Raw genomic sequence first — 18,894 nt, 5'->3', positions numbered from 1 at the left:
TGACCATATTAGAGACACATATTGCCCACAGATTATAAACCCACACAGAATTTGAAAACAAATCCAATCTTGATAAACTCCCATATCTATTGGGTGAAATACTACAGTGTGGCATCACAGCAGCAAGATTTGTGACCTGCTGCCACAAGAAAAGGGTAACCAGTGAAGAACAAACACCTTTGTGAATACAAACTATCTGTCTATTTATTTTCCCTTTCCGACTTCAACTATTTGCACGTTGTTACACCTGTATTTACCATAAAAGGTAGTGGATGAACAGCTCAGTAACTCACCCGTGCTTCTACACCTGCATTGCTTGCTGTTTGGGGTTTTAGGCTGGGTTTCTGTACAGCACTTCGAGATATTAGCTGATGTACGAAGGGCTATATAAAATAAACTTGATTGATTGATCAAATATGATACAATATTGTGTAAAACATTGAATTTGTAAATGCATCGAAATGGACTTTGTCCCCTTTTCCCCCATGTTTTAAACATGAGGCTGTCACGCCCTGGCCTTAGTATTCTTTGTTTTCTTTATTATTTTGGTTAGGTCAGGGTGTGACATGGGGAATGTATGTGGTTTTTGTAGTGTCTAGGGTGGTTGTAAGGTTTAGGGGGTTTATTAGAGTAGTTGGGTTTATGTTTAGTATAGTAGTCTAGCTGTGTCTATGGTTGAGTGTAGGTATCTAGGAAAGTCTATGGTTGCCTGAATTGGGTCTCAATTAGAGACAGCTGGTTATTGTTGTCTCTGATTGGGAGCCATATTTAAGGCAACCATAGGCTTTAGCTGTTTGTGGGGAATTGTCTATGTTGAACGTTTGTTGCTTTTTGTTTGCACTACGTTTAAAGCTTCACGGTCGTTTGTTGTTTTTGTATAGTTTGTAATAGTGTTTCGTTTCATGTTCATCTTCGTAGTAAAATAAAAGAAGATGGCTTATTTTCCACATGCTGCGTTTTGGTCCGTCTCTCCTCCACACGATCGTGACAGAATTCCCCACCAACATCGGATCAAGCAGCGTGTGCAACAACAACAGGACCCACCTACACAGGACTATTGGAATTGGGAGGAAATTCTGGACCGCGAAGTACCAGGAGAATATAACCGCCCCAAAGCTGAGCTGGAGGCAGCGAAAGCAGAGAGGCGGAGATATGAGGAGGCAGCAAGGAAACAAGGCTGGAAGCCCGTAAGTCAAACCCAAACATTTCTTGGGGGGGGGGCTCTCGGGTAGTTTAGTTGGGTCAGTCGGGAGACGTGAGCCAACTCCTCCTGCTTAACGTAAGGAGCCGGTGAGGGCGGATTTGGAGGAGAGTGACGCAGAGACAGTAAAGGAGTTAATGGAGAAATTGGAGGAGAGAGTTATGAGGGATGTATTGGTTTGGTGCATGATTCACGGCATCCGTCCGAATGAACGTGTTGGTGATTTAATGTCACCGGGAACAGCTCTCCATACTCGTCCTGAGGTGCGTGCTAGCCGTCTGGTTAAGACAGTGCCTACAGCACGCACAAAGCCTCCTGTGCGTCTCCAGAGTCCTGTGCGTCCTGTTACTGCTCCTCGCACTAGCCCTGTGGTGTGTGTTCCCAGCCCAGTACCACCAGTGCTGACACCACGCACCAGGCTTCCAGTGCGTATCCAGAGCCCTGTTCCTCCTCCACGCACTCTCCCTGTGGTGCGTGTCTCCAGCCCAGTGCCTCCAGTCCCGGCACCACGCACAAAGCCTCCTGTGCGTCTCCAGAGCCCTGTACGCACTGATCCTTCTCCCCGCACTCGTCCTGAGGTGCGTGCCCTCAGCCCGGTACCACCAGTTCTGGTACCACGCACCAGTCCTATAGTGCGCCTTGAGAACTCAGTGTGCCCTGTTGTTGTTCCCCGCACTAGCCTGAAGGTGCGTGTCCTTAGCCCGGTACCTCCAGTTCCGGCACCACGCACCAGGCCTACAGTGCGTTTCAGCCGGCCAGAGTCTGCCGTCTGCCCAACGGTGCCTGAACTGCCCGTCTGCCAAGCGGCGCCTGAACTGCCCGTCTGCCAAGCGGCGCCTGAACTGCCCCTCTGCCAAGCGGCGCCTGAACTGCCCGTCTGCCCAACGGCGCCTGAACTGCCCGTCTGCCCAACGCCGTCTGAACTGTCCGTCTGCCAAGCGCCGCATGAACTGCCCGTCTGTATTGAGCCTTCAAAGCCGCCCGTCTGCCATGAGCCTACAGAGCCGTCCGCCAGACAGGAGCCGCTAGAGCCTTCCGCCAGACAGGAGCCGCTAGAGCCTTCCGCCAGACAGGAGCCGCCAGAGCCTTCCGCCAGACCGGATCAGCCAGAGCCTTCCGCCAGACCGGATCAGCCAGAGCCTTCCGCCAGACCGGATCAGCCAGAGCCTTCCGCCAGACCGGATCAGCCAGAGCCTTCCGCCAGACCGGATCAGCCAGAGCCTTCCGCCAGACCGGATCAGCCAGAGCCTTCCGCCAGACCGGATCAGCCAGAGCCTTCCGCCAGAACGGATCAGCCAGAGCCTTCCGCCAGCCATGACCAGCCAGAGCCGTCAGCGAGCCATGACCAGCCAGAGCCGTCAGCGAGCCATGACCAGCCAGAGCCGTCAGCGAGCCATGACCAGCCAGAGCCGCCAGCCAGCCATGAGCGTCCAGAGCCGTCAGCCAGCCATGAGCGTCCAGATCCGTCAGCCAGCCATGAGCAGCCAGATCCGTCAGCCAGCCATGAGCCGTCCAGCCAGGATCCGCCAGAGCCGTCCAGCCAGGATCCGCCAGAGCCGTCATCCAGCCAGGATCCGTCCCTCAGTCCGGAGCTGCCGTCCCTCAGTCCGGAGCTGCCCCTTATCCTGGTGCTGCCCCTTATCCTGGTGCTGCCCCTTATCCTGGTGCTGCCCCTTATCCTGGTGCTGCCCCTTAGTCCGGTGCTGCCCCTTAGTCCGGTGCTGCCCCTTAGTCCGGTGCTGCCCCTTAGTCCGGTGCTGCCCCTTAGTCCGGTGCTGCCTCTTAGTCCGGTGCTGCCCCTTAGTCCGGTGCTGCCCCTTAGTCCGGTGCTGCCCCTTAGTCCGGTGCTGCCCCTTAGTCCGGTGCTGCCCCTTAGTCCGGTGCTGCCCCTTAATCCAGTGGGGTTAAGGTGGAGGGTGGCCATTTGGAGGAGGCTACGAAAGCGGGTAGTGACTATGGTGGGGTGGGGACCACGACCAGTGCCGGAGCCGCCGCCGTGGACGGAAGCCCACCCAGACCCTCCCCTAGACTTTGTGCTGGTGCGCCCGGAGTTCGCACCTTAAGGGGGGGGTTATGTCACGCCCTGGCCTTAGTATTCTTTGTTTTCTTTATTATTTTGGTTAGGTCAGGGTGTGACATGGGGAATGTATGTGGTTTTTGTAGTGTCTAGGGTGGTTGTAAGGTTTAGGGGGTTTATTAGAGTAGTTGGGTTTATGTTTAGTATAGTAGTCTAGCTGTGTCTATGGTTGAGTGTAGGTATCTAGGAAAGTCTATGGTTGCCTGAATTGGGTCTCAATTAGAGACAGCTGGTTATTGTTGTCTCTGATTGGGAGCCATATTTAAGGCAACCATAGGCTTTAGCTGTTTGTGGGGAATTGTCTATGTTGAACGTTTGTTGCTTTTTGTTTGCACTACGTTTATAGCTTCACGGTCGTTTGTTGTTTTTGTATAGTTTGTAATAGTGTTTCGTTTCATGTTCATCTTCGTAGTAAAATAAAAGAAGATGGCTTATTTTCCACATGCTGCGTTTTGGTCCGTCTCTCCTCCACACGATCGTGACAGAGGCGTGACATGCGGAAGCAACGCGTGATCAACATCACCCTCAGCAAGAGGACCTGCTGGAATTGAAGTCTCTCCCATCCTTTGATGTTCTCTTGCTCTCTCTCTCTCTCGTGAATCAGTCCAGAGGACTTTTGTAGGGTGTGTCCTATCCAACTCTACTTACCTCCTATTTAGAGTTCAATGGTAACATTATAGTTTGAGGACAAGTGGCATGATGCTGTGCTGTTACATTTGTAAATGACCTGGTATAACAGCAAAATGAGCTACACGGAAAACATAATTATTGGAAATGCTCAGCCAGCTGCCATTTTCTATTGGGAAAGAAAAATGGCAGCTGCATTTACCAGAAAAGGAAGCGTAAGAAATCATTTAAACATCACCTATATACATTCCCACTGTGCCCATGCTGAAATACAATGTGACTTGTGTTGTACTACTGAATTAAACTGTGAGGAGAGGCACTCAGACCAGCCTTTGTGATTGAACTTAGGTACAGGCAGGAATGACTGGGGCTTTCAGCAAGTAAGACATAATTTGAACATCACAGATATACATTCCCAATGCGCCCGTGATAAAGTTAACTACATTACTTTAGTTGGCTGCTTTGAGCAAAACTTGTATGTAATATAACCTATTCTGGGAGTCTAGTGTGTGTGTGTGTGTCTGTGTGTGTCTGTGTGTGTGTGTGTGTATGGACTATGTGGAATAAACTATTTACAAGGTGTGTACAGATGTTCACTGTTGCCAACTTTGGGAGCATGTGATCCTTGAACAACTCTAGTCCAGCAATATGAGTCTGCCAGAGGTCATCACGCTGGATGAGGATAGTGATGGAGGCTTTGGTGGTCCACGACAACCAAGAAGCAAGTGTTCCTTCCAGTGATGTTGAACTGACCGGGGATCCTGGTGCCAGTAGGGATGGTCTTCACGGAGGCGGTATCACTTGACATATCGGTATCACTTGACATATCGATATAACTTGACATATCGGTGTCAGTATCACTTGACATATCGGTATCACTTGACATATCGGTGTCAGTATCACTTGACATATCGGTATCACTTGACATATCGGTGTCAGTATCACTTGACATATCGGTATCACTTGACATATCGGTGTCAGTATCACTTGACATATCGGTATCGCTTGACATATCGGTGTCAGTATCACTTGACATATCGGTATCGCTTGACATATCGGTATCGCTTGACATATCGTATCGCTTGACATATCGGTGTCAGTATCACTTGACATATCGGTATCACTTGACATATCGGTGTCAGTATCACTTGACATATCGGTATCACTTGACATATCGGTGTCAGTATCACTTGACATATCGTTATCACTTGACATATCGGTGTCAGTATCACTTGACATATCGGTGTCAGTATCACTTGACATATCGGTGTCAGTATCACTTGACATATCGGTGTCAGTATCACTTGACATATCGGTATCGCTTGACATATCGGTATCGCTTGACATATCGGTATCACTTGACATATCGGTATCGCTTGACATATCGGTGTCAGTATCACTTGACATATCGGTATCACTTGACATATCGGTATCGCTTGACATATCGGTATCACTTGACATATCGGTATCACTTGACATATCGGTATCGCTTGACATATCGGTATCGCTTGACATATCGATATCGCTTGGCATATCGGTATCGCTTGGCATATCGGTATCGCTTGACATATCGGTATCGCTTGACATATCGGTATCGCTTGACATATCGGTATCACTTGACATATCGGTGTCAGTATCACTTGACATATCGGTATCACTTGACATATCGGTGTCAGTATCACTTGACATATCGGTATCACTTGACATATCGGTATCACTTGACATATCGATCATATAGTGGGAAGGATCCTATAGATCAAGACTGTGTGAATGCATGTACCACTCTGAATAAATAAATACTGTGCCTCTGAAGATTTGTCTCTGGTCATGAAAGACTGGATGTCGAAACAAAGTCAATTCTGAATGTCAATAGATTTTTGGATTCATTCTCATTCTAGAAGTCTGGTATCCTGGGTAATCTGGATAATGATTATATAATTGAATAAGTGGCTCTTTCTTTGTGGAATGTTGACAGCTGTATACATTTACATTTAAGTCATTTAGCAGACGCTCTTATCCAGAGCGACTTACAAATTGGTGCATTCACCTTATGATATCCAGTGGAACAACCACTTTACAATAGTGCATCTAACTCTTTTAAGGGGGGGGGGGGCTAGAAGGATTACTTTATCCTATCCTAGGTATTCCTTAAAGAGGTGGGGTTTCAGGTGTCTCCGGAAGGTGGTGATTGACTCCGCTGACCTGGCGTCGTGAGGGAGTTTGTTCCACCATTGGGGTGCCAGAGCAGCGAACAGTTTTGACTGGGCTGAGCGGGAACTGTACTTCCTCAGAGGTAGGGAGGCGAGCAGGCCAGAGGTGGATGAACGCAGTGCCCTTGTTTGGGTGTAGGGCCTGATCAGAGCCTGAAGGTACGGAGGTGCCGTTCCCCTCACAGCTCCGTAGGCAAGCACCATGGTCTTGTAGCGGATGCGAGCTTCAACTGGAAGCCAGTGGAGAGAGCGGAGGAGCGGGGTGACGTGAGAGAACTTGGGAAAGTTGAACACCAGACGGGCTGCGGCGTTCTGGATGAGTTGTAGGGGTTTAATGGCACAGGCAGGGAGCCCAGCCAACAGCGAGTTGCAGTAATCCAGACGGGAGATGACAAGTGCCTGGATTAGGACCTGCGCCGCTTCCTGCGTGAGGCAGGGTCGTACTCTGCGAATGTTGTAGAGCATGAACCTACAGGAACGGGTCACCGCCTTGATGTTAGTTGAGAACGACAGGGTGTTGTCCAGGATCACGCCAAGGTTCTTAGCACTCTGGGAGGAGGACACAATGGAGTTGTCAACCGTGATGGCGAGATCATGGAACGGGCAGTCCTTCCCCGGGAGGAAGAGCAGCTCCGTCTTGCCGAGGTTCAGCTTGAGGTGGTGATCCGTCATCCACACTGATATGTCTGCCAGACATGCAGAGATGCGATTCACCACCTGGTTATCAGAGGGGGGAAAGGAGAAGATTAATTGTGTGTCGTCTGCATAGCAATGATAGGAGAGACCATGTGAGGATATGACAGAGCCAAGTGACTTGGTGTATAGCGAGAATAGGAGAGGGCCTAGAACAGAGCCCTGGGGGACACCAGTGGTGAGAGCACGTGGTGCGGAGACAGATTCTCGCCACGCCACCTGGTAGGAGCGACCTGTCAGGTAGGACGCAATCCAAGCGTGGGCCGCGCCGGAGATGCCCAGCTCGGAGAGGGTGGAGAGGAGGATCTGATGGTTCACAGTATCAAAGGCAGCCGATAGGTCTAGAAGGATGAGAGCAGAGGAGAGAGAGTTAGCTTTAGCAGTGCGGAGCGCCTCCGTGACACAGAGAAGAGCAGTCTCAGTTGAATGACTAGTCTTGAAACCTGACTGATTTGGATCAAGAAGGTCATTCTGAGAGAGATAGCAGGAGAGCTGGCCAAGGACGGCACGTTCAAGAGTTTTGGAGAGAAAAGAAAGAAGGGATACTGGTCTGTATTTGTTGACATCGGAGGGATCGAGTGTAGGTTTTTTCAGAAGGGGTGCAACTCTCGCTCTCTTGAAGACGGAAGGGACGTAGCCAGCGGTCAAGGATGAGTTGATGAGCGAGGTGAGGTAAGGGAGAAGGTCTCCGGAAATGGTCTGGAGAAGAGAGGAGGGGATAGGGTCAAGCGGGCAGGTTGTTGGGCGGCCGGCCGTCACAAGACGCGAGATTTCATCTGGAGAGAGAGGGGAGAAAGAGGTCAAAGCACAGGGTAGGGCAGTGTGAGCAGAACCAGCGGTGTCGTTTGACTTAGCAAACGAGGATCGGATGTCGTCGACCTTCTTTTCAAAATGGTTGACGAAGTCATCAGCAGAGAGGGTGGAGGGGGGAGGAGGGGGAGGAGGATTCAGGAGGGAGGAGAAGGTGGCAAAGAGCTTCCTAGGGTTAGAGGCAGATGCTTGGAATTTAGAGTGGTAGAAATTGGCTTTAGCAGCAGAGACAGAAGAGGAGAATGTAGAGAGGAGGGAGTGAAAGGATGCCAGGTCCGCAGGGAGGCGAGTTTTCCTCCATTTCCGCTCGGCTGCCCGGAGCCCTGTTCTGTGAGCTCGCAATGAGTCGTCGAGCCACGGAGCAGGAGGGGAGGACCGAGCCGGCCTGGAGGATAGGGGACATAGAGAGTCAAAGGATGCAGAAAGGGAGGAGAGGAGGGTTGAGGAGGCAGAATCAGGAGATAGGTTGGAGAAGGTTTGAGCAGAGGGAAGAGATGATAGGATGGAAGAGGAGAGAGTAGCGGGGGAGAGAGAACACATTGTATTGCTAAGATTCTCAAACTTAACTTAATATCTACATTCACCGACACAGGATAAACTTTATCCCCCATACTGGCCCAGACCAAACCAGTAAGTTGCCACTCACTATAGCTGCACTTCTCCACATGGCCAGACTTCTAGTGGTCTTCTCCACATGGCCTGACTTATAGTGGTATTATCCACATGGCCAGACTGATAGTGGTATTCTCCACATGGCCAGACTGATAGTGGTATTCTCCACATGGCCAGACTTATAGTGGTCTTCACCCCTTTTAATGCTCTTCTGCTCATCCTTAAAAAATGCTATGAGGTCTGAAATAGACACCAGAGTCAACATACTGTAGTAACAATTATCTAGGCTAAGTATTCTAAATGGATTAAATCATTTTCTTTGTCTTCATCAATCTACACAAAAACTGTTTTTTAGGAAAAAAAATGAAACTTTGTTGAAGCCCCATTGGCAGCGATTACAGCCTCAAGTGTTCTTGGGTATGACACTACAAGCTTGGCACACCTGTATTTGGGGAGTTTCTCCCATTCTTCTCTGCAGATCCTCTCAAGCTCTGTCAGGTTGGATGGGGAAAGTCACTGCACAGCTATTTTCAGGTCTCTCCAGAGATGTTTGATTGGGTTTAAGTCTGGGCTCTGGCTGGGCCACTCAAGGACATTCAGAGACGTGTCCCGAAGCCACTCCTGCATTGTCTTGGCTGTGTGCTTAAGGTTGTTGTCCTGTTGGAAGGTGAACCTTTGCCCCAGTTTGTGGTCCTGAGCCCTCTGGAGCCGATTTTCATCAAGGATCTCTCTGCATTCAGGCCAAAGAGTGCAATCTTGGTTTCATCAGACCAGAGAATCGTGTTTCTCATTGTCTTAGAGACCTTTAGGTGCCTTTTGGCAAACTCCAAGCGTGCTGTCATGTGCCTTTTACTGAGGAGTGGCTTCCGTATGGCCACGCTACGATAAAGGCCTGATTTGTTGAGTGTTGTCCTTCTGGAAGGTTCTCCCATCTCCACAGAGGAACTCTGGAGCTCTGTCAGAGTTCTCGGGTTCTTGGTCACCTCCCTGACCAAGGCCCTTCTCCCCCGGTTCCTCGTTTGGCCGACAGCTTTAGGAAGAGTCTTGGTGGTTGCAAACGTCTTCCATTTAAGAATGATGGAGGCCTCTGTGTTCTTGGGGGCCTTCAATGCTGCAGGAATGTTTTGGTACCCTTCCCCAGATCTGTGCCTCGACATAATCCTTTCTCGGAGCTCTACAGACAATTCCTTCAACCTCATGGCTTGGTTTTTGCTCTGACAACTGTGGGACCGTATATAGACAGGTGTGTACCTTTCCAAAACATGTTCAATCAATTTAATAGACCACAGGTGGACTCCATTCAAGTTCTGGAAACATCTCAAGAGTGATCAATGGACAGAGGATGTACCTGTGCTCAATTTCGAGTCTCATAGCAAAGGGTCTGAATACTTATGTAAATAAGGTATTTATAAAAACCTGTTTTCAATTTGTTATTATGGGGTATTATGTGTAGATTGATGAATAAGGCTGAACATTTTTGAAAAAGGGGAAGGGGTCTGAATACTTTCCGAATGCACTGTACTGCTCTGCTAACTAGCTAGCTAAAGTGTAGTCACTGGCTAGCTAAGACAGAGAAATGGGACTTAAATTCATGGATTGGGCACAAAGATCTCTGATCGCGCGCTGGTGAATGGTAGCTTAGTGTTGGCTAGAGATGGAGTGCAGGAGGTTCCTGCAGGAAGTTGTAGTGTTGCCGAGTTATTCTCTGTTGCTCATTAGTATTTGAATTTTTGGGAGTAAATTGAGGTGAATATATTGATAAAACTCACCTTATCCAAGAGAGAATTACATGGCTATCAAAACGTCACGCCAGGGTAAGCCTACACAAAACACAGACCTTATATGAAGTAGTTCTAAAATCCCATACGCAAAAATTATTGGAACCATTACCGGGTTTTACCGGTAGGTTTTATGGGTATTATGATATGTCCACTATGCCGGACAATAGACAATAAAGTTATCTTTTCAGGGCCAAGATGGCGTCACTTTGAGTGGGTGTATTTGAACGTACATCCCGATAAACCAGGAAGATTATGATCCATATTCAAGGATTTTAATACTTTGTTTTGTAAACTGACCCTTACCTATAAGAAGTAACAGAAAGGGATTGGAAAACACGGTGATCACATGACTCCATTGGCTGAACAGATGCTAATCACCTCAGATGCTAGCAGCGAGACAAGAGCATGCAGCCCACATATTTTGTATTTGTATTTATTATAGATCCCCATTCCCCATCCCCACTCTTCCTGGCGTCCGGCAAAATTAAGGCAGTTAAAGACCTTCCAGAACTCATGGTAAGACTCCTTATATTCACCACTGCCACCTACGCCGAGTAAGAGCCCTTCTACCAAATACAGGGCAGTCGAAAATGTTTCTACCAACCCTGACATTCTCAAAGCCATCTTTGAGAAATTGACCATTAATGAAAAGACAACAGAGACTACCTCCAAATCAATGGAGTCTCTCTCAGCGACTGTGCAGCAGCTCCTCAACCAGGTGTCAACCCACATCGCCACATCAGCTGTAACATTAGGTACGTTTTAAACTTGATTGAGCTTATTCAGTTGACTCCGAGGCTATTATTTTATTCCTCGGCTTTTGTAAAGCATTTGATACAATCGAACACAAATTCCTAATTCATTCCTTGTACACTTCTGGTTTCGGGACTATCTTTGTCTCTGATATCAATATATTTTATAACAATATTAATAGTTCTATTATGATTAATCGTAACACAACCAGAATATTTAATATTCACCGTGGTCTACGCCAGGGTTGTCCTATTTCATCTTTCTTATTCCTTTTAGTTGTAGAATTACTATCTATTAGCATTTTAAACAACCCTGAATTAAAAGGTATTTCAATATTAGGAAAACAAATAAAAATATCTCAATTAGCGATATATATCTGTTTCTAGAAGATACGGATCAAGTTGCTATTGCACTTAATATTATCAAATCATTCTCTTCTGCCTCTGGTATGAAACTTAATTTAAATAAATGTGAAATATTGTCCCTGCATAACTCAAATTACCAATCTGTTGAGAATATTCCAGTGAAAGATCATGTGAAATATTTAGGGGGTGCACATGGTGAAAAACCATATTGTCCGTCAACATCTCAATTTCTATCTGAGATTAAAGAAAACAAAATCCATCTTTAATAACTGGCTCCAGCGTGACCTCTCTAGTATTGGACGGGTTTTATTGTCCATAGCAGAGGTCACGTTTTGTCTACCCTGCTCTATCCCTATCTGTAGCTGATCCAACCAGCAAGGATATCAACAACACTTTCCTGGACTTCATATGGAATAATAAACAACGCAAACTTAAGAAGTCTGTAATATCAAACCAAAGAGCGTGGATTGTGGACTTGAAGTACTAGATTTCATTGATATCAACAATACCTATGAAAGTAAACTGGATAAAAATATGTTTACCTATGAATCTATATGGTACTTCATTCCTTGTCATATTTTTTATGAAACTGGATGGTCTTCAATTTTTGTGGAAGTGCAACTATTCTCCAGCAAAATTACCCATCAAACTGTCCAAATTTCATGAAATGTCATTATAAAGAATGTAATTCCATATGCAAAGCAATACCTTCAGGACTTACTAAATTAATTAAATCTAATTTGTGTTTTGAAGAACATGTCAAGGTAGATGCACCACATATGTTTGAAGGTTGCCCCCTGCTGGATAAGAAATGTAATAATACATTCATTAGATCATTTTTTTTCAAATCAAATTTTATTTGTCACATGCGCCGAATGCAACAGGTGTTGCTTACTTACAAGCCCTTAACCAACAATGCATTTTTTTTTAAAATAGCCCCAGAAAATAAATAAATAAAAGTAACAAATATCTCCAAGAACAAGATCTCTCCTAGAAGGAAATTATTTTGGAATGCATATATTACTGAAATTGAATGGAAGAAAGCTTGGTTGCTCCTTCACAAATTTTGAATATAAAATATATAGATTTACTTTAAAATCTTGCACAAAATATACCCGTGCAAGAACGTGTTGTCTAAATTCATGGACTTAGAGGACATATGCCTTTTCTGTGATAAAGGAGGAGAAACTATTATACACATTTTTTATGTGTGACTCTGTGAAGTTATTTTAGAGCGAGTTAATTATTTACATGTTTTATTTCATCAATAAGACCCATGTATTTACAATGAAAGATGTAATATGTTAATATTCAAATGAAAACAAAACTACTGAATTAGTCGTTATTTTTTAATTCTCCCTGTGGAATTTTATACACACAAAAACACATACATGAAATCTGTCCCCAAATGCAATATATTTTTACTTGAAATCCAATATTTAATAAAATCTCTAGAATTAGTCAATAACAACAACAAAAAACACTGTATTCTTACAACTCTATCATAGGTTTGTACAACTGTAGCCCCTGGAATTTATTTTAGGTACTTTAACTTTTGAAAGTCATTTTTTTACTTTATGTTATGTTATGTTTCTTCAGAGAAAATTTATGTGTAGTGATGTACTATGTTTTTTGTTACTCTATTCTAATTTGAAAAAAAAAAAAAAGCTAAATAAAATAACAATAAAGTAGTATTTTTTTTAAATTGTGATTTTCTGACAATGTCTGGTAATTAGTTATTGCACTGTTATTACAATGCACCGTTTCAATGGTATTCAACTTTTAACATGTTCGGATCAATCCGATATTAGTTTTGCGCTAATAGTCCTGAATACAGACCACCAATGGGCAAGTCATAATTACGCACACATTACGCACAGAAAAAAACGATCTGCATCAAAGTGAACACATAGGCTAAAGCTACCCCAAGATGACAAAAGTGTCAAAAGCTATGATGAAAATGTACATTTTAAAATGTCTCATTTACATAGAAACTATCGATAAATACTTACACTTTTCTTTTGCATCCTCAGACCCTACATTCCAAAGAGCGCTGGCACAACAGCATGCACTGAGATTGACATTATCAGTTTGACGAGCGACAGAACCCGCCCTCCTGCTGTGACTGACAGGTCATGAACCAATCGCCTCTGTCCACCGGCTATTGGGACGGCTCCAATTGGAGCATCTGGCTGAAATCCAGTGACAGTGAACCATGTGACAGGTATTGGATGGGGCAGACAGGCTACAGACAGAATAAACAGGCAGACGGTGAAAGGGGATTTAAGGGTAGCTAATACCTTAACCTTAATCCGTGCAGGGTTTCTCTATCTAATAGAATAAACCTGGAGACAGATAAACATATAGAGGAATGAATTTAACCAACAATGTAGGCTTACTGAAATACTGTAACCACGTGCAATTGACGTTGTACAGAGTTTTATGTATCCAGGTTGCATGTTTGGGGCGGCAGGTAGCCTAGTGGTAAGAGGGTTGGGCCAGTAACCAAAAGGTTGCTAGATCGAATCCCCGAGCTGACAAGGTAAAAATCTGCCATTCTGCCCCTGAACAAGACAGTTAACCCAGTGTTCCTAGGCCTTCATTGAAAATAAGAATTTGTTCTTAACTGACTTGCCTAGTTAAATAATCATTCATCCCAATTCTCATCCCCTATTCGACAAGCACTTTCATCTCTTACACTATGCAGGTATGAGGGGCCGATTTGGACCGTTACCCCTAAAAACCCAGTATCTATTTGAGCTACATCACCTATCTATGTGTGCCCACACTATTCAGGTCAGCTGAACTGAACAAAACACACGCACGAACACACACACACACGCTGAGTGCACTATATGGGGCTAATCTGACACCTGAGCCAGCTGTCATGTGGTTGGTTGATGAAGGAGGAAATAGACCTCCTGCTGGCAGACCCAGAGGCTTTGCAGAGCAGCAAGTGCACCTTGACACACTAATGTCCTGTATAGTGCACCTTGACACACTAGAGTAATGTCTTGTATAGTTCACCTTGACACACTAGAGTAATGTCCTGTATAGTTCACCTTGACACGCTAATGTCCTGTATAGTGCACCTTGACACAATAATGTCCTATATAGTGCACCTTGACACACTAATGTCCTATATAGTGCACCTTGACACACTAATGTCCTGTATAGTTCACCTTGACACACTAGAGTAATGTCCTGTATAGTTCACCTTGACACACTAGACTAATGTCCTGTATAGTTCACCTTGACACACTAGAGTAATATCCTGTATAGTGCACCTTGACACACTAGAGTAATATCCTGTATAGTGCACCTTGACAGACTAGAATAGAGTAATGTCCTGTATAGTTCACCTTGACACACTAGACTAATGTCCTGTATAGTTCACCTTGACACACTAGACTAGACTAATGTCCTGTATAGTTCACCTTGACACACTAGAGTAATATCCTGTATAGTTCACTTTGACACACTAGACTAATGTCCTGTATAGTTCACTTTGACACACTAGACTAATGTCCTGTATAGTTCACCTTGACAAACTAGAGTAATGTCCTGTATAGTTCACCTTGACACACTAGAGTAATGTCCTGTATAGTTCACCTTGACAAACTAGAGTAATGTCCTGTATAGTTCACCTTGACAAACTAGAGTAATGTCCTGTATAGTTCACCTTGACACACTAGACTAATGTCCTGTATAGTTCACCTTGACACACTAGAGTAATATCCTGTATAGTTCACCTTGACACACTAGAGTAATGTCCTGTATAGTTCACCTTGACACACTAGAGTAATGTCCTGTATAGTTCACCTTGACACACTAGAGTAATGTCCTGTATAGTTCACCTTGACACACTAGAGTAATATCCTGTATAGTGCACCTTGACACACTAGCCTAGACTAATGTCCTGTATAGTTCACCTTGACACACTAGAGTAATGTCCTGTATAGTTCACCTTGACACACTAGAGTAATATCCTGTATAGTGCACCTTGACACACTAGCCTAGACTAATGTCCTGTATAGTTCACCTTGACACACTAGAGTAATGTCCTGTATAGTTCACCTTGACACACTGGAGTAATGTTCTGTATAGTTCACCTTGACAAACTAGAGTAATATCCTGTATAGTTCACCTTGACAAACTAGAGTAATATCCTGTATAGTTCACCTTGACACACTAGAGTAATGTTCTGTATAGTTCACCTTGACAAACTAGAGTAATATCCTGTATAGTTCACCTTGACACACTAGAGTAATATCCTGTATAGTTCACCTTGACACACTAGAGTAATGTCCTGTATGGTTCACCTTGACAAACTAGAGTAATGTGTGTGCGCAATTGACAGTGAATGCACTTTTGTATAGCTTTAGTGGGATGGTAGACTAGACATCTACCATCCCACTACCACTATCAGATTAGAGTCATAAGGGAGACTAGACATCTACTACCCCACTATCAGATTAGAGTCATAAGGGAGCCTAGACATCTACCACCCCACTACCACTTTCAGATTAGAGCCATAAAGGAGACTAGACATCTACCACCCCACTACCGCTGTCAGATTAGAGCCACAAGGGAGACTAGACATCTACCACCCCACTACCACTATCAGATTAGAGCCATAAGGGAGACTAGACATCTACCACCCCACTACCTCTATCAGATTAGAGTCATAAAGGAGACTAGACATCTACCACCCAACTACCGCTGTCAGATTAGAGTCATAAGGGAGACTAGACATCTACCACCCCACTACCACTATCAGATTATAGCCATAAGGGAGACTAGACATCTACCACCCCACTACCACTATCAGATTAGAGCCATAAGGGAGACTAGACATCTACCTCCCCACTATCAGATTAGAGCCATAAGGAACACTAGACATCTACCACCCCACTATCAGATTAGAGTCATAAAGCAGACTAGACATCTACCACCCCACTATCAGATTAGAGCCATAAGGGAGACTAGACATCTACCACCCACTACCACTACCAGATTAGAGCCATAAGGGAGACTAGACATCTACCACCCCACTACCACTACCAGATTAGAGCCATAAGGGAGACTAGACATCTACCACCCCACTATCAGATTAGAGCCATAAGGGAGACTAGACATCTACCACCCCACTACCACTATCAGATTAGAGCCATAAGAGAGACTAGACATCTACCACCCCACTATCAGATTAGAGCCATAAAGGAGACTAGACATCTATCACCCCACTATCAGATTAGAGCCATAAGGGAGACTAGACATCTACCACCCCACTACCACTATCAGATTATAGTCATAAGAGAGACTAGACATCTACCACCCCACTCAGATTAGATCCATAAAGGAGACTAGACATCTACCACCCCACTACCACTATCAGATTAGAGCCATAAGGGAGACTATACATCTACCACCCCACTACCACTATCAGATTAGAGCCATAAGGGAGACTAGACATCTACCACTATCAGATTAGAGCCATAAGGGAGACTAGACATCTACCACCCCATTACCACTATCAGATTAGAGCCATAAGGGAGACTAGACATCTACCACCCACTACCACTACCAGATTAGAGCCATAAGGGAGACTAGACATCTACCACCCCACTACCACTATCAGATTAGAGCCATAAGGGAGACTAGACATCTACCAACCCACTATCAGATTAGAGCCATAAGGGAGACTAGACAACTACCACTATCAGATTAGAGCCATAAGGGAGACTACACATCTACCACCCCACTACTACTATCAGATTAGAGCCATAAGGGACACTAGACATCTACCACCCCACTACCACTATCAGATTAGAGCCATAAGGGAGACATCTACCACTATCAGATTAGAGCCATAAGGGAGACTAGACATCTACCACCACACTATCACCCCACTATCAGATTAGAGCCATAAGGGAGACTAGACATCTACCACCCCACTACCACTATCAGATTAGAGCCATAAGGGAGACTAGACATCTACCACCCCACTATCAGATTAGAGCCATAAGGGAGACTAGACATCTACCACCCCACTATTAGATTAGAGCCATAAAGGAGACTAGACATCTACCACCCACCACCAGATTAGAGCCATAAGGGAGACTAGACATCTACCACCCCACTACCACTATCATATTAGAGCCATAAGGGAGACTACACATCTACCACCCCACTACCACTATCAGATTAGAGCCATAAGGGAGACATCTACCACTATCAGATTAGAGCCATAAGGGAGACTAGACATCTACCACCACACTACCACTATCAGATTAGAGCCATAAGGGAGACTAGACATCTACCACCCCACTATCAGATTAGAGCCATAAAGGAGACTAGACATCTACCACCCACCACCAGATTAGAGCCATAAGGGAGACTAGACATCTACCACCCCACTACCACTATCATATTAGAGCCATAAGGGAGACTAGACATCTACCACCCCACTACCACTATCATATTAGAGCCATAAGTCATAAGCCAAAACTGCGTCACTACCTGTTGAGTCTGCAGACGTGTTGCTGTGCGTTTTGCTGCCAACTTTACTTTACTTTGCTAGCTGACAACTTTACGTTTTTTTGTTTTGTTTTTAATTACCGTTTATATTTTTAGTTTTTCCATCGCAACTTCCTTCCCTCATTCAACTTTTTCACTCCGGACGCTTTATCTGGACATGGTTCGTCAACACCTTCAACAGCCGAAGCTAAGTACTAACATTAACATGATGTCTTCTAATTGCAGTCGCTGTACTCATAATATACAGGAGAACGATCGCCTTACGGCGAGAATAGCTGTGCTACAAGCCCAGCTTCAGACGCAATCGTTAGGCAAGGGTAATTTCAGTGTAGGAAAGGAAGAAACAGCGTCTGTGCCACCAGTAAGTACAGATAGTAACGTTAGTATAAATCCCCCCGCACAGTCCCCGCAGCCGGACAACTTTCTCATGGCTTCTGGAGGGAAATGCTGTTGGAATGCTCAACCGGTGTCGCTCATTCAGCCGACAGAAACTTTCAACCGGTTCTCCCCATTATGTAGCGAGTCGGAGTCTGAGTCTGAGTTTTCTCTTGTCTCTACTCCTCCCGTTACGGGGTCTGAGACGCCGAAGGCTCCCACCATTAGCTCTGACAAATTGAAAACCCTAGTCATTGGCGACTCCATTACCCGCAGTATTAGACTTAAAGCGAATCACCCAGCGATCATACACTGTTTACCAGGGGGCAGGGCTACCGACGTTAAGGCTAATCTAAAGATGGTGCTGGCTAAAGCTAAATCTGGCGAGTGTAGAGAGTATAGAGATATTGTTATCCACGTCGGCACCAACGATGTTAGGATGAAACAGTCAGAGGTCACCAAGTGCAACATAGCTTCAGCGTGTAAATCAGCTAGAAAGATGTGTCGGCATCGAGTAATTGTCTCTGGCCCCCTCCCAGTTAGGGGGAGTGACGAGCTCTACAGCAGAGTCTCAGCACTCAATCGCTGGTTGAAAACTGTTTTCTGCCCCTCCCAAAAGATAGAATTTGTAGATAATTGGCCCTCTTTCTGGGACTCACCCACAAACAGGACCAAGCCTGACCTGCTGAGGAGTGACGGACTCCATCCTAGCTGGAGGGGTGCTCTCATCTTATCTACCAACATAGATAGGGCTCTAACTCCTCTAGCCCCACAATGAAATAGGGTGCAGGCCAGGCAGCAGGCTGTTAGCCAACCTGCCAGCTTAGTGGAGTCTGCCAATAGCACAGTC

This window comes from Salvelinus alpinus, chromosome 27, assembly GCF_045679555.1.
Source record: "Salvelinus alpinus chromosome 27, SLU_Salpinus.1, whole genome shotgun sequence".
Classification (NCBI taxonomy): Eukaryota; Metazoa; Chordata; class Actinopteri; order Salmoniformes; family Salmonidae; genus Salvelinus; species Salvelinus alpinus.
This window is presented reverse-complemented; position numbering follows the sequence as displayed.